Genomic DNA, 16205 nt, shown 5'->3' with positions numbered 1-16205 from the left:
CATGCAGAGGTGTTTGTGATATGTTATGGAAAGAAAAAAACACCAGGTGGCCAGAAAGCACGCATGGTATAATTCCACTTATGTTAAAATGATCTATATTTTTATGAATTTTAAAAACTTGGAAAGTGGTAACCAAACTATTAACACTGATTATTTTTTGGAAGTAAAAACTATGGTATGGTGGGAGAGGAAAGCTTTGGCTGTCTTTCTATACTTCTGTATTGTTTGAAAATTTTAAAATGTATATATGTTACTGTTATAATTTAAACATGTCAAATCATTTTTGACTTACCACTTTCTGTGAAATGAAGTCTAAATTTCTTAGCTTTATCCTTAAAGCATTCAACAATTTGTCTCCAAGCGACTTTGCCAGTCTTTTAGAAACATTGGTTTATAGAATTGACTTTTACCTTCACTCTCTTTTGCTTATGCTCATTTGAGCCCTACTATTCTCACCAAATTTGCTTTCTTGTTTCTGACCTATTGAAGTGCCCTTTCCTATGCTTGAATGCTCTCCTTCCTTCCCATTAGCTAAAATCCACCCAAACTATGACACTCAGATCAAATACTACCCACTATAGCTTTCTTTCTCTTGAATTCTTATATGATATCTGATTCTCTAAAAGTGATCATTATTGAATGAAGAAATAAATCTTCACAATTAAGTTCAAGTTCCTGTTTAGCTTTCTCATTTGTGAAATAGAAATATGCCACCTATCATATAGGGTTATTGTGAGGATTATGATAATTATGAAAAACAGCACAATACCAGGACATAGTAATTCATAGTTCAAAGAGAATTGATGTCATGATTACTTTTTTTTATCTATTGACGTCTTAGCTTTGTTTCTGTCAACTTCTAGACAGCAGAAACTGCATGCCATATATTCCAGTTTTCTTCTCTAAACTCTGTGTATCTATATGATACACATTTAATGTGTGTTGTTAATGATAACAAAATACTAACTTCCAAAAAAATAACAAATCACTGAGTTTGGAAAACACTGTATCTTCATGGCACCCAGAATAAACTATTAACATGGAATTATAATAGTAAAGCATTGCTGACATGAAATAAACATAACAATATGCTTTTATTTTAGTAAAATCACAGAGAATATGGTAGGCCATTTTTAGAATTCTATTTTCACAAACGCAGTCCACACTTATAAGATGCTAGACAATGATAGAGAATTATTTACAAAAAAACACCAGATGATTTTAGTTTGTTTAATATATTTTGGCACATAACACATGATGCTTTTGCAGATGACTCCACGTGTCATAGAGCTTTGACATGATGGGATTTTATCTGCTGTCATAGAAATAGAACGCTCTACAGCAGAGACATAGCAAGAACTACCAAGTTTTATTATGTTTAGTTTCTCATATTGTTCCAGTTTAAAAGTACTACTAGAGTACAGCTTTAAAATCTCAGTCGAGTTATTGGCAGCTTGATTGGAACATTTTCTGTTCTCACCTAATCCCACCGGACAGACACGATCTCTGTGGTACACAGACGTGAGCTCTGTGGGACGGCGCTATGCCACTGAAACAGCTGGCGTCACCTGATACAGTGCATTACCCCAGGACAAATTAAGTCAGATTTTTATTTTATCTTTGGAGGCCTAACAAGTATTTTGATGAGCATAATTTTATTAATTTATTGATCTTGGGAGAGAAAGAGAGGAAGGGAGAGAGACAGGGAAGTGAGAGAGTGAGAAGCAGCAACTCATAGTTGCAACAGTTTAGTTATTTGTTGATTGTTTCTCATATGTGCCTTGAGTGGGGGGCTCAAACCAAGCCAGTGACCCCTTGCTCAAGCCAGCGACCTTGGGATCATGTTAATAATTCTGCCTTCAAGCCCCCACACTCAAGCTGGCATGCCTGCCCTGAAGCTGACGACCTTGGGGTATTGAACCGGGGACCTCAGTGTTCCCAGATGATGTTCAATCCACTGTGCCACCATCAGTTAGGTGCTGAGCATAACTTCTTATTTGTTTTTGTATCTGCTCACTACTTTATAGTTTAACTGACTTTGTTACTTAGCAGTGTGTGTCCAGTTCTAATTGTGCCCAATAACTCATAGTTAATCAAAAAAGTCAAAGTGTGAATCATTACAAAAGGACACATTAACATAGAGGGACTGGTGGTTAAGGAGTGAAAGCTCGACATTAAGAAGTGAAGGTAGAGCCTGACCTGTGGTGGCACAGTGAATAAAGCATCAACCTGGAAATGCTGAGGTCGCCGGTTTGAAACCCTGGGCTTGCCTGGTCAAGGCACATATGGGAGTTGATGCTTCCAGCTCCTCCCTCCTTCTCTCTCTCTGTCTCTCCTCTCTCTTTCTCTCTCTCTCTCTCTCTCTCTCTGTCTGTCTCTCTCTCTCTCTGTCTCTCCCTCTCCTCTCTAAAAAAATGAATAAATAAATTAAAAAAAAAAAAAAAGAAGTGAAGATAGAAAGTCCATGCCATGCACAGGCCTACTAAAAATGTTTGGCAGCTTTTAACAACTGGCTAAATAGAAATTAGTTAGAGGTCTCAGGAGACTGAGATTGGTCTCAAATGAGACAATAATTCAGAGCAAATTTCTTAAGCCATAATAGAAGAAACAGATAGATTAAGCAATTTTGTTAAAAATGAAGATCAGCCTGACCTATGGTGGCGAAGTGGATAAAGCGTTGACCTGGAACACTGAGGTCGCTGGTTTGAAACCTTGGGCTTGCCTGGTCAAGGCACATATGGGAGTTGATGCTTCCTGCTCCTCCCCCTTCTCTCTCTCTCTCCTCTTTAAAATGAATAAATAAAATCTTTTTAAAAATTAAAAAATAAAATAAATAAATAAAAATGAAGATCAGTGAGAAGGTTCTTGATTGTGCATAGCTGTCTGCATTTCTTTAAGTCATACTCTAGAGAGCATTATTATTTCTTAAGAATTATGACAAGCCTGACCTGTGGTGGCGCAGTGGGATAAAGCGTCAATCTGGAACACTGAGGTCACCGGTTTGAAACCTTGGGCTTGCCCAGTCAAGGCACATATGGGAGTCGAAGCTTCCTGCTCCTCCCCCTTCTCTCTCTCTCTCTGTCTCTCTCACTCCTCTCTCTCTAAAAATTCAATAAATAAAATATTTAAAAAAAAAAAAAAAAAGAATTATGACAACATGTATTATTTAATATGGATACTGGTAAAGTTTTAATAAAATTTGGTTGGTAGAAAAAAAAAAAGACACATTGAGCCTGACCAGGCGGTGGCTCAGTGGATAGAGCGTTGGCCTGGGACGCTGAGGACCCAGGTTGAAACCCTAGGTTGAAGGCTTGAGCCCAAAGGTCACTGGCTGGAACAAGGGGTCACTGGTGCCACTGGAAACCTCCCTGCCATCAGGGCCCATGGGAGAAAGCAGTCAATGAACAACTGAAGTGCCTCAACAATAAATTGATGCTTCTCATTTCTCTCCCTTCCTGCCTGTCTGACCCTGTCTGTCTCTCTCTGTCTTTCTCTCTCTAAAAAAGAAGAAAAAAAGGGGGGGGGCACATTGATACCTTAAATATTTGATTTAATCTTATAACTTATATGTGTAACTAGTTCAGCAATCTTTTGATGAAAGATCAGGACCTTCACATTTGGTCTGTTGGTTATCCATAATCAATTTTGTTTTGTTTTTTTCATTTTATTTATTTTTATTTTTTAGTTGAATTTATTGGAGTGACATTGATTAATAAAATTATAGGTTTCAGGTGTACAATTCTATAACACATCATCTGTATTGTATTGTGTGTTCACCACCCCAAGTCAAGTCTCCTTCCATCACCAGTTATCCCCCCAGACCTTCCCCCCTTTCCCTCTGGTAATCACCACACTGTTGTCTGTGAGTTGTTGTTGTTGTTTTTCACTTAATCCCTTTACATTTTTCACCCAGCCCCACAATAACCCCCCTCTGACAGCTGTCAGTCTGTTCTCTATCTATGAGTCTGTTTCCATGTTGTTAGTTTATTTTGTTCATTGTAATCCACATATGAGTGAAATCATATGATACTTGTTTTTCTCTGACTGGCTTATTTCACTTAGCATAATTCTTTTCAGGTCCATCCATGCTATTAGAAAGGGTAAGATTTCCTTATTTTTTATGGCCAAGTAGTATTCTACTGTGTAAATTGTACCATAGCTTTTTTATCCACTCATCCACTGATAGGTACTTGGGTTACTTCCAAATGTTAGCTATTATAAATAAAGCTGCAGTTAATATTGGTGTACAGCCTGACCTGTGGTGGCGCAGTGGATAAAGCGTCGACCTGGAACGCTGAGGTCGCCTGTTCGATACCCCGGGCTTGCCTGGTCAAGGCACATATAAGAGTTGATGCTTCCTGCTCCTCCCCTTTCTCTCTCTCTCTCTCTCTCTCTCTCTCTCTCTCTCTCTCTCCTCTCTGAAAATTGAATAAATAAAATCTTTTTAAAAAATTAAAAAAAATATTGGTGTACATATATTCTTTCAAATTAGTGTTTTGGATTTCTTCAGATGTAATCCCAGAAGTGGAATTGCTGGGTCATAAGGCAGTTCTTTTTTAATTTTTTGAGGTAACTCCGTACTGTTTTCCACAGTGGCTTCACCACTCACCATCAGTTTTAGTGAGGCACTTAAACCAACCAAACAAAAAACCAACCAGCACATATAATCTGAGCTCATTTATGTAAAATTGATAAACATATTAGATAAAAAGATGGAATTAGGGAACTTCATGATAATAGGCAAATAAAAAATCAGGTTGCAGAATAATATTTAATATAGTCCTATTCTAGTACAATTAATAATAACAACAATGAAATTCCTGCATGTTGGTATATATCGTGAATGAATAAGTATAAAAGTGTAGAAGGCTGTTAACACTGGTAAACTGAGGAAGATGACAGAGAATGTGAAATGTGGCAGGGAAGAGGGGAATAATTAGCTTTGTTTAGACATCTTTGTATTATAATGAATTGTTACAGAAACACATTATCAACTTGATAATATGAAATAGGTATGATTGTTGGAACATGAAAAAGAATCTACAGAAAAAGTAGTTAGAATTGATATAAGAATTTAGTAAGACCTACTAAATAAAAATCAAAATTCATTGTACTTCTAAGCACAAGCAACAAGCTGTTGGAAAATACCATTTACAATAGCAACAAAGTATAAAGTATCTGGGAATAAATCTGTTTCCAGCCATACCACCCTGAACACACCTGATCTCTTCTGATCTCACAAGCTTAGCAGGGTTAGGTCTGGTTAATACTACTTGGATGGGAATAAATCTAACAGAACTTGTGCAAGACCTATACAGAGGTGATCATAGACATTTTTGAATGACATTGAAGAAGACTTCAATATCTGGAGAGATAAACTGCCTTTGTAAATAGGAAGACTCGCCTGACCAGGCAGTGGCATAGTGGATAGAGCATCGGACTGGGATGTGGAGGACCCAGGTTCAAGACCCCAAGGTCGCCAGTTTGAGCGTGGGCTCATCTGGATTGAGTGAAAAAGCTCACCAGCTTGGACTCAAGGTCGCTGGCTTGAGCAAGGGGTTACTTGGTCTGCTGTAGCCCCCCGGTCAAGGCACATATGAGAAAGCAATCAATGAACAACTAAGGTGTTGCCAGGAAAAACTAATGATTGATGCTTCTCATTTCTCTCCGTTCCTGTCTGTCCCTATCTGTCCCTCTCTCTGACTCTCTCTCTGTCTCTGTAAAAAAAAAAAAAAAGGAAGACTCAGTATTTTAAGACTGTTTTCACAAAATTTATCTATAGCTTCAATGCAGGAAAACTGATTATGACAGTGTGGTTTGGGTAGAATAGACACTAGACCCGTGGAACAGTGTAGAGAGATCAGAAACAAAACTACAAATAACATTATGGAAACTTGCTTTATGGCAAAGTGTCATAATTAGCTAAAAATAATTGTCTTCCCGAAGTTATGAACTCTCCATGTGGGAAGTCTGCACCCAATGGCTGGGCACAATGGATTAAGGCCAGCAAGCTAGCCTTGGAGAGGACAACCCTGAAGTGTATCAGTTTCAGGGCTCCCTGTGGGGTGAGCAGACGCTTTCCTTGAGATTACGTCACTGCTCAGTTATCCCTCCGTCCAGTCCTGCTTCGTTCCCTTTGCCTCCACAGCTGTTGATCCCAGGAGTACTTCCTAAGAAACTTTCTGCAGAAAATCTCTGGCTCACAGTCTACTCCCCTTGTGGGAATGTAAATTGACATGAGCATTATAAAACAGTTAGGATTACTTGGTTAAGTTGAAGATGCACATACCGTCCAACTTGCAATTCCACTCCTAGGTGTATACTCTAGAAAAACTCTCACACAAAATACACAGTAGGGTTCTTCTTGAGGAGGAAAGATGGACATGTCATCAGAAAGGTGCTACACGGGGGCTTTGAAGGCACTGGGAAAGGCTAAATTGTCTCAAGTAAGAACAAAAACCAAAGGAGTTTCTATACAATGAGGGGCTCACTTGTCTGGCGAGGCTTAGTGCCGAGGGACCTGAGGATGAGTTTCTGAAGGTTGCTGGAATGGAGATCAGTGGCATATCTGGAGAAGGGGAATCTCCACGTGGATTCTAAAGGCTTTCCGGGTTGGACCACATGGAAAGGAAGCCTAGAGAGCAGGCCAGGTAAGGGGAACCACACCACCAAAGGCTTTTTAACCTGGCCAAAGCAGGAGTCAGGCAAGAAGTTAGAAATGAGTGTTGCCACACAGAATAAGACCAGATACTAGCGTGCGGAGGACCCGGGTTCGATTCCCGGCCAGGGCACATAGGAGAAGTGCCCATTTGCTTCTCCACCCCTCCGCCGCGCTTTCCTCTCTGTCTCTCTCTTCCCCTCCCGCAGCCAAGGCTCCAATGGAGCAAAGATGACCCGGGCGCTGAGCATGGCTCTGTGGCCTCTGCCTCAGGCGCTAGAGTGGCTCTGGTCGCAATATGGCGACGCCCAGGATGGGCAGAGCATCGCCCCCTGGGGGGCAGAGCACCGCCCCTGGTGGGCGTGCCGGGTGGATCCCGGTCGGGCGCATGCGGGGGTCTGTCTGACTGTCTCTCCCTGTTTCCAGCTTCAGAAAAAAGAAAAAAAAAAAAAAAAAAAAAAAAAAAAAAAAAGAATAAGACCAGATAATGAACTACCTTGAAAGCCAATTCAAAGGATGCATATTTGGTACAATGGAAAGGAAAGTCGTAAACAGCTGGGAGCAGAGGTGGAGCATTCTGGAAGAGATGTTTCAGGAAGGGGACTCGAACTGTGGTTTCTGTGCCTGGTCATAGTATTTTTGCCTTTACAAACATGAACTCTTCTCTTGACTGGAAAAAAAATATTTCTGGTAAACGGCATTGGTGTCTGAGATCGGGAGCTTGCTGGCAATGATCTCTAAAGTGAATTAATTACTGAATTTCTATTTGGTTGCTGAGTTTGGTGCTGCTCTCTGACTAGCAGTGTGCTCTCCGTCCCACGCAGCTGTTGTTCTCACAATGTTGTTGTCTTTGCAGGCTCAAATGGTTAACGTTGTCCTCAAATGACCGCACAGAGAACCGCCCTGTCCTGATTACAATAGCATCTATGTCTGATTTTGGACAAGCCCTTGTATATTCATAAATCTGCTAATTGCAATGAGGGATTCTATCCTGCCGTTTGATATGTGCACTATCCCAGTGACACATATTTTTCTTAAAGCTCTCCATGCGGTAATAGACAAGATCTCATTTCCTGAAAAGGTTCAAAATTGCTTTTGTTTTCTATGCCTATTACCTCTTTGGAAGACACTTGATTAAAATACAATGCTAATGGGTCTAAAGTTTCAGGTGAATCCCTTGGTGAGAGCTAGTTTCCTCTGGTTTCTGTGGCCTCAGATGGTATTTCTAATGACTGTTCCAGCCCCTTTCACAAAAATGGGGCCACACAACAATCCTTACCTGTAGTTTAATACCACTGCAGATACTGGACCTAATCTTGTTCTCTGACCAGGGGAATCACAGAACCTGAATGATTAACTCCATGGTATTTGGCAAAACCACTGCTGTTTCTGGTTCTCTTCTGTTTTTGTACCTTCCAGGCACAAAAGGACTCTGGTCTTAATTTATGTGGCCATGTTTTTTTAGTCCCTGTAAATTCCTAGTCTCATCTCTGTAGAGCCCCTTTCCTTATGGGCTCTAGAATTTATCAATCTCACTCCCAGATTTCAGAAAATGAAGGTCTGCCCCTACCTAGACTTTTGTCTGCATGCATCCCTGGCACCCTCTCACCCTTGGGGGAAATGCCAGGTTATCCCTCCCTACACTGTTTCCTGAGGAAGAGGAGCTCAGTGAGTTAGCCAAAGTACTTGTATGGGGTGTGTGTGTGTGTGTGTGTGTGTGTGTGTGTGTGTTAGAAGGAAGGAAAAGACATGGGGTTAAAAGTGTTTTTTTCTCTACTTCTTTTTGAGGTGTAATGTACATAAAATATATTAAAATAAAGTATACCTATTTTAAATGTATAATTTAGTAAATTTTAATGTATTGGATACACCCAGGAAATCCCTACCCAGAACAAGTATATAAAACATTTCCCACACCCCAGGAAGATGTCCTCAATCTCTTCCCCGGCAGTTTCTGACAGCCCCCAGCAGCCAGGACCCTGAGATAACTACTGTTGTGACTTTTATTGCCATGTTAATTTTGCTGTTCTTGAACTTGATAAATTGAATCATATAGTATGTTCTTTTTGTGTCTGACCTCTTTTGCTCATTGTTATGTCTGTGAGGTTAATTCATGTTGTTAGTCCATGTTCCTTTCATTGATTAATTTTCCTTGAGTATCTCTCCCCTTGGCTCATTTCACTGTTGCAGTGGTGAAACCAAGATTCAGTCTTGGGCCTAAAGGAGAGGGTCTGCTTTCAGGGTAGACCTTAGGGCAGAGTCGAGAAGCAGTCTCATATATATGATCAACCCAGCTGTACAACTTAAGGTTCCATATAGGTTTAACACTAAAACTTAATAGTGACTTTCCTGGCCCTGACCCTGTAGCTCAGTTGGTTATAGCATCATTCCAATATGCAACGAGGTTGTGAGTTCAATCCCCATTCGGGGCATAGACAAGAATCAACCAATGAATGCATAAATAAAGGAAACAATAAATCAATGTTTCTCTCTGTCTCTCTCCCTCCCCCTTCCTCTCTCTCAAAAATCAATTTAAAAATTAGTGACTTTCCTGGAGTGTTGCAGCGGGGGCTGGGATGATAGCCATGCACTCATTTTGCCTCGATTAGTGCTGTGTTCCATTTGACATCTGACGTCTTTCTATATTATATTCTTTTGAACATGACATTTGCCTAGACAGAGTTTTCCCCTAATCATGAGATCTTCTGTGAATGTCTAACTATAGATTCTGCTAATTCTTAATATGTTCACTGCTCTCACTCCTGGCCAAGGAGTAAAAGAGTAGAGCTGGTTTAGAACAGATCCACTAGGGTTCTTCTAAGAGCAAGTCCTACTGGTGGGGATGTTGTGGCTTTTTTATTGTGGACAAAAAGCAGTGTATTAGTTAAGTGTAAAATTTATTAACGCCTGATGTCAGTTCTCATGCTAGTCTTCCAGAGACTCATTAGCTTTCTGACAATTTGTTCTCTTTCTAGGTGTAAGTAATTAATTGATATCCTGGTACAAAGTTCCTTATCTCTCTTATCCTATGCATTTAAACACTTGTGGATAATACTATTTTGATACTCATTTTATGAGAAAGGGTTACGAGTCACTCTTTCTCTGGTCTACTTCCTGAATCCACATCTCCCTTAAAGTGAAGAGAAGAAAAAAGAAGGTGCCCTGGCTGGATAGCTTGGCTCCTTGAGCATTGCTGTGAAGTGCAGAGGTTGCAGGTTCAATCCCCAGTCAGGACACATACCGAAACAGATCGATATTTCTCTCTCCCCCTTCCTTGCTCTCTAAATCAATAAATTTAAAAATGCAAGTTTTCTGGTATCCCCTGTTGATACCCAAGTTTATCCTGATAAAATCTTTTTGGGTTTCTACTACACAAACCATTCATTCTCACCTACTCACTTCATTTCTTTTCCCAATAAATAACCTGCCCTTTCTACAACAATCCTCTGCGAGATAGTATGATTTCTGATTTCTTAGCTACTTACCTACGGAGAAAATGTGTGTATAAATATCTCATCAAACTGTGCTTATCATTAACTTGTATTATTTCTTTTTTTATTTTTTTTTTATTTTTTATTTTTACAGAGACGGGGGGGGGGATAAATAGGGACAGACAGATAGGAACAAAGAGAGATGAGAAGCATCAATCATCAGTTTTTCGTTGCGACACTGTAGTTGTTCATTGACTGCTTTCTCATATGTGCCATGACCGTGGGCCTTCAGCAGACTGAGTAACCCCCCCCCCGCCCCGCTCAAGCCAGTGACCTTGGGTCCAAGCTGGTGAGCTTTTTGCTCAAGCCAGGTGAACCCACGCTCAAGCTGGCAACCCCGGGGTCTCAAACCTGGGTCCTTCCGTATCCCAGTCTGATGCTCTATCCACTGTGCCACCACCTGGTCAGGCAAACTTGTATTATTTCATTCCAAAGATTTCTTCACATTTTACTCTCATTCTGGTATTGATGCTGTATAGATGTTTTAGAAATAACATGGCTTATCTGTCTCCAACTTTTTTATTTACTCATCTGTCTTCCTTATTAGGATAGGCTTCTTAGGATAGAACTGTCTTTCTTCTGTCTGACCCCTGGATATAGCCCTGTGCCTGGTGTATAGCAGCTTCTCAGTAAATGATGACTTCTTGTGTCAGCAGAGAGGAACTGACTTCTAGAATATTGGTCAGAGAAGTTATAAGTCTCATTCACCCTTCACCCCTATTGGAAAATCTATTGCTGCTCCACTACTGGTAGCTATTTAGCATTTGACTCACACTCAACACAAAATGAAAATAAATTTTGATGTGATCAGCATGACTTTCTTTGAAACAGAGTCAAATATAGAAGATAGTCCAATAAATATCTCTTGTTTATTTCATAAAGGGCTTAGAACTTCAAGAAAGAGTGAAATAAAAGCCTTGTTTATTACTATTCAACCACATAGTTTAAGTCCTGATTATGCACCAGGCATCCCCAAACTACGGCCATTTATCCGGCCCCCACCGCACTTCCAGAAGGGGCACCTCTTTCTTTGGTGGTCAGTAAGAGGAGCACTGTATGTGGCGGCCCTCCAACGGTCTGAGGGACAGTGAACTGGCCCCCTGTGTAAAAAGTTTGGGGACCCCCGCTAGACACTGGGAACACAAAGGTTGTTGTGGAAAGGATCCCTGATTTCAACGGTAAGACTAACGATCCAGAGAGGCAGTTGGACATGTTGACATAATGTGCTATCATGAAGGAATGCATTCAGTCCTACGGTGGCACGAGGAGACTGGGAGCCAGCGCAGCCTAGCAGACCTGTAGAAGCCACATGGATATGACTAGCAAAAGAATTTGGCAAACTGAGGGAAATTCACGAAAACAAGGTTCTCTGTAACCAATACTCACAGTTTGTGTACTCTGGGAAGTGGATTGTGAGATAGAGCTGGATGTTTAGGATATTTATTAGGGAAGGAGAGACAGAAGGATTAGGCAGAGGGCGAAGTCAAGGTGTTAGGCAAACTTGGCAGACTCAGCCAATGCTTCAGGGAGCTCTGGAGCTGAAATTATCTAAGAGTTGTCCCACATTGGTCAAGATTTGCCGGGTTCTGTCCTCACCTCAACCATTCATTGGATATGGGCTAGCCCTGGAAGGATGTGACCTTGGGTAATGTGGATCTCTGCAGCTGAGGCAATCCCTATAAGATCTAAGGCTGTTGACGGCTGTGTCAGTTGCACCCCCAAACTACCCCTTGTGCTACTCGGGTTCACTGCTTCCTTTATTTCCAGTGGGCTTCTCGTCCTTAGAAGGGGAAGGTTTACTGGAACACATTCCATTCCCTGCTGCTGAGACTGGTCTTGGACCTGAAACTGAGACTTAATTTATCTCTCCTCCACTAACCACTCTAGAATCCCCTCACTCTCAGCCTGTATATCTGCTGGTTTGGGTGGCTCAGCTGGTGGCATGATCCAGAATCTCATTCCTGAGTGGCATGAGCCCCTCGTCTCCATGCCCTTCGCAGGCTGAGGACACCACAGTCATCCATTCTCATCACAATTTGGAAAGGGTGTAACAAGAGGTGCCTAGGTAGATTGCCTGCCTGAGTTTCACAGCCTGTTCCTCCTTGCCTCCACTGTGTAATAGTGGCCCTGCCTCCTCTTGATGATCAGAGTCAATTATCCCTGCCTAGATAATGACTCCCCTTCTTGTTTGTTGGTTCTTCAACAAAAGGACCTTGAAATGGCCAGGGACCTGCCTGCTTATGGTTCAATGGGCTACATGTTTTGTTCCCTGAAGGAAGTGTTCTCCCTTTGGGGATTGGAATCCCTAACCTAGTGTGACAGGAATGAGCAGCACAAATTCCCTGGGTGGGTTATTGGGAGTGATGGTAAGTAGGAGCATTACTGCTTTGATTCCTTGGTTCCCAGTCCCATGAATTTTTCCCTACCAGGCACATTGCAGCCTGGAGGATGGTGCCCATCCTGGCAAAGTATTGGCGCTGAACTGGCACTTTAGCATGTCTTCATATAGAGATGTTTACCTAAAGCCTATGTACTCTTATTGATCAATGTCACCTCATTAAATTTAATTTTTTAAATAAAATATTTTAAAAAAAAATAAGCATGTCTTCAGCAAGCAGTTCCAAATCTCTAACTGGGCAGCAGCTTGGTGTGGGATGTGACAAAGCCAGGCGAATCCCATGGTCATGGGCACAATCTCAGATTTTCTTTGCTGTAAAGTCGGTCCCTGGTCTAACGGCTCTAATGTGGAATCCCATGTTAGTGGATCAAATACTCCAAAAGCTCTAAGATAATGGTCCTAGCAGAAGCTACATAGGCAGGAAAAGCTAACTTATAACCAGAATATTTGTCTATTACTGTCAGAAAAAAAATGAGTAGAAAGGCTCCAATGTGTTTAATTTCTTACCAAGGGTTGTTTGGTCTCTTTCAGGGATAGTGTTACAGTGGTGACTCAACACTGGTTTCTGTTGCTGACATGTTTCCAGTCAGGCAGTGACACTAGTTAGATCAGATTTAGGTAGTGATAGCCAATGCAACTGGGCTCATGTATAACTTCCACCTTTCTCCATGGCTCTGTTCATGTGCCCATCATGCCATCATGCCAGCGCTGGGGTGACTGATGACATTGGCCATCAACCAACCAAGCTGCTTTGTCTATTTGGTTGTGTAGTACCTCCTTTATGGTAAATTATTCCTGGTGGGCATTAATGTGTGATAAAAAGATCTTCATGCTTCAGGCCCACTCTCATATCTATCTCAAATATATATACAACTTAATGAGAGACACTGTCAAGACATTCCAAATCAATTATTTGCACTTCAACCTCCAGGAACTCATTATTCAGACTTTCCCAATCTAACCTTTGGATAACTTCCCCAGGATGACATTAAATATACAGCAAAATTGACTGTCAAGATTCTTTTTAACTTTTTTTAGAAAAAGACACCATTTAAACTTGTTCTCTATAGAAGGTGAGTAATTTATTACTTCAACCTTGTCTTCAAACATTCCAAGACCCGAATGAATGTTTATCTTTAAGGAGTGTCAGGCTGTATTCCAAGATTTTATTTTTAGAATGTATAAATTGTCAGTTTTACAACTTAAGGAATTAATGAAAAACAAAGCATTCTTATTCTGAAGGATTACTTTTGACACAAATTTTTGGACCATTCAAAACTATTGTGAATTAACCTTACCTTTTATATTTTGTAAATATCTCTAATACTATATAAATAGCTCTAATATTAAAAGTTATTGAAATGTCAGTATACATTTTATTGCTGAAAGCTAGTCTCCCAACCTCATTTTATGTGAGTAAAGAGTGAACTTATTTCTGACACCTACAATAAAAAAGATATTGTTCTTGAATAAAGGCTTGTCATTAGAAAGAACTTATCCAACCAGTTAGTCCGGTAGTAGTTGTGTAAACAGGCCATGTTTCCTGTTAATGCTAGTATCCCACAAATCCTGTGAGCTCACAGGTAAACCAAAGTACAATCCACCTTGGTTTATGGGTTCATAAGGTTATTTCTCCTAGTGATCTTGTTCTAATGTACAACATGAAAGATTTGAGCATTGCAAGGAGTCCTGGTCAACAGTATCTCCCCATTTTAGCTACTTCCACCAATTAATTATACAAATATTATGGCAAAAGACTGATAAAACTCAATGCATATGTCTTGAACAGAGGTATAAAGAACTTTCTGTAGTTGGTTCATTTCCTTCAAGACTGGTGATGGTTAGAAATATTTTCTGGTTCATTTGAAATGTTTTTGTATTTCTTTTTTCCGGGATGCTTGGCTTCAAACCATGAATCACAATTTTCTCCCTGTTTGTACCTGGCCTTTTTTCTTCTTTTTCCTTCTCTTTGTTTTCTACAGCCCATTCATGCCTATGAGGGAGGGGAGGAAAGCCAAAGGAAACAAAAGAACAGTTTGGTTGAGGGGGGGTGGGAAGTGCCTTGTACTAGAGGGAGGGGTCTGTGTTAGTCCATTGCTTTTCCCCAAAGCCAATATGTAGTGAGTACTCCACCTGTATTATATTCTTCTCCTATTTACTCTTTATTTTTTCTTTATTTTTTTTCCCGAAGTCAGAAACGGAGAGGCAGTCAGACAGACTCCCACATGTGCCCGACCAGGATCCACCCGGCATGACCACCAGGGGGCGATGCTCTGCCCATCCGGGGCGTTGCTCCGCTGCGACCAGAAGCACTCTAGCGCCCAAGGCAGAGGCCACAGAGCCATCCTCAGTGCCCGGGCCAACCCGGCTCCAATGGAGCCCTGGCTTCAGGAGGGGAAGAGAGAGACAGAGACAGAGAGGAGAGGGGGAGGGGTGGAGAAGCAGATGGGCGCCTCTCCCGTGTGCCCTGGCCGGGAATCAAACCCGGGACTCCTGAACGCCAGGCCGAAGCTTCACCACTGAGCCAACCGGCTAGGGCCCTATTTACTCTGGTTAGATATAAAAACTCAGTGCCAAAATTTGAGTATCAAGAATCATAAATGCAGACCCTGGCCGGTTGGCTCAGCGGTAGAGCTTCAGCCTAGCGTGCGGAGGACCCGGGTTCGATTCCCGGCCAGGGCACATAGGAGAAGCGCCCATTTGCTTCTCCACCCCTCCGCCGCGCCTTCCTCTCTGTCTCTCTCTTCCCCTCCCGCAGCCAAGGCTCCATTGGAGCAAAGATGGCCCCGGGCGCTGGGGATGGCTCTGTGGCCTCTGCCCCAGGCGCTAGAGTGGCTCTGGTCGCAACATGGCGACACCCAGGAGGGTCGCAACATGGCGACGCCCAGGATGGGCAGAGCATCACCCCCTGGTGGGCAGAGCGTCGCCCCTGGTGGGCGTGCCGGGTGGATCCCGGTCGGGCGCATGCGGGAGTCTGTCTGACTGTCTCTCCCTGTTTCCAGCTTCAGAGAAAAAAAAAAAAAAAAAAAAAAGAATCATAAATGCAATTCATTGAAACTCATCTCACTGGAGACTGATGAATGTAATTAGGATACTATCCCTTGTCAAATTAAGGGAAAGAATTAAGCAGCAATTCTCTCTTTAACCTAATAAGCTTAGTTGAGTAGGAAAAGTTCTTTTTTACAGGAGAATTTCAGCTCCTGTAGCTGAATAATGATAGGATTAAAAATGGTTTAAAATCCCTGCAAAAATCATCAAGGGTTGATACCATTAGTTGAGAGGCTGATGGAGCTTACAAGGGATCAGGCTGACACCATACACACCCTCTGGTAATCTCAGTGTCACAGTAGTGGAATAACCAAACATTGTGGGCCATAAAATGTAATAGGAAGCTCACAGTGTCTCCTATGAAGTGCTCTTGTGGCCATCATTTAAAAACAATTGAACTTGATTATAATCAAGCCTCTAAAGTTAACTTCCATTCATATTCACTCAAGGAGATAGAGAAATAAGTTAAACCCTATAAAAAGGAAGTGTATGTAATTTTAGAATGTGGGACATTCTTCGGGGCAGTTTTCTGATTTCAGCCAAGAGTCCACAGCAATGGGCTGAGGGAAAGAGAGAGAGCAGCACTGCAGTGAGTGCCAGCGGCTGGCAC

Source organism: Saccopteryx bilineata, chromosome 1 (genome assembly GCF_036850765.1).
Source record: "Saccopteryx bilineata isolate mSacBil1 chromosome 1, mSacBil1_pri_phased_curated, whole genome shotgun sequence".
NCBI lineage: Eukaryota > Metazoa > Chordata > Mammalia > Chiroptera > Emballonuridae > Saccopteryx > Saccopteryx bilineata.
This window is presented reverse-complemented; position numbering follows the sequence as displayed.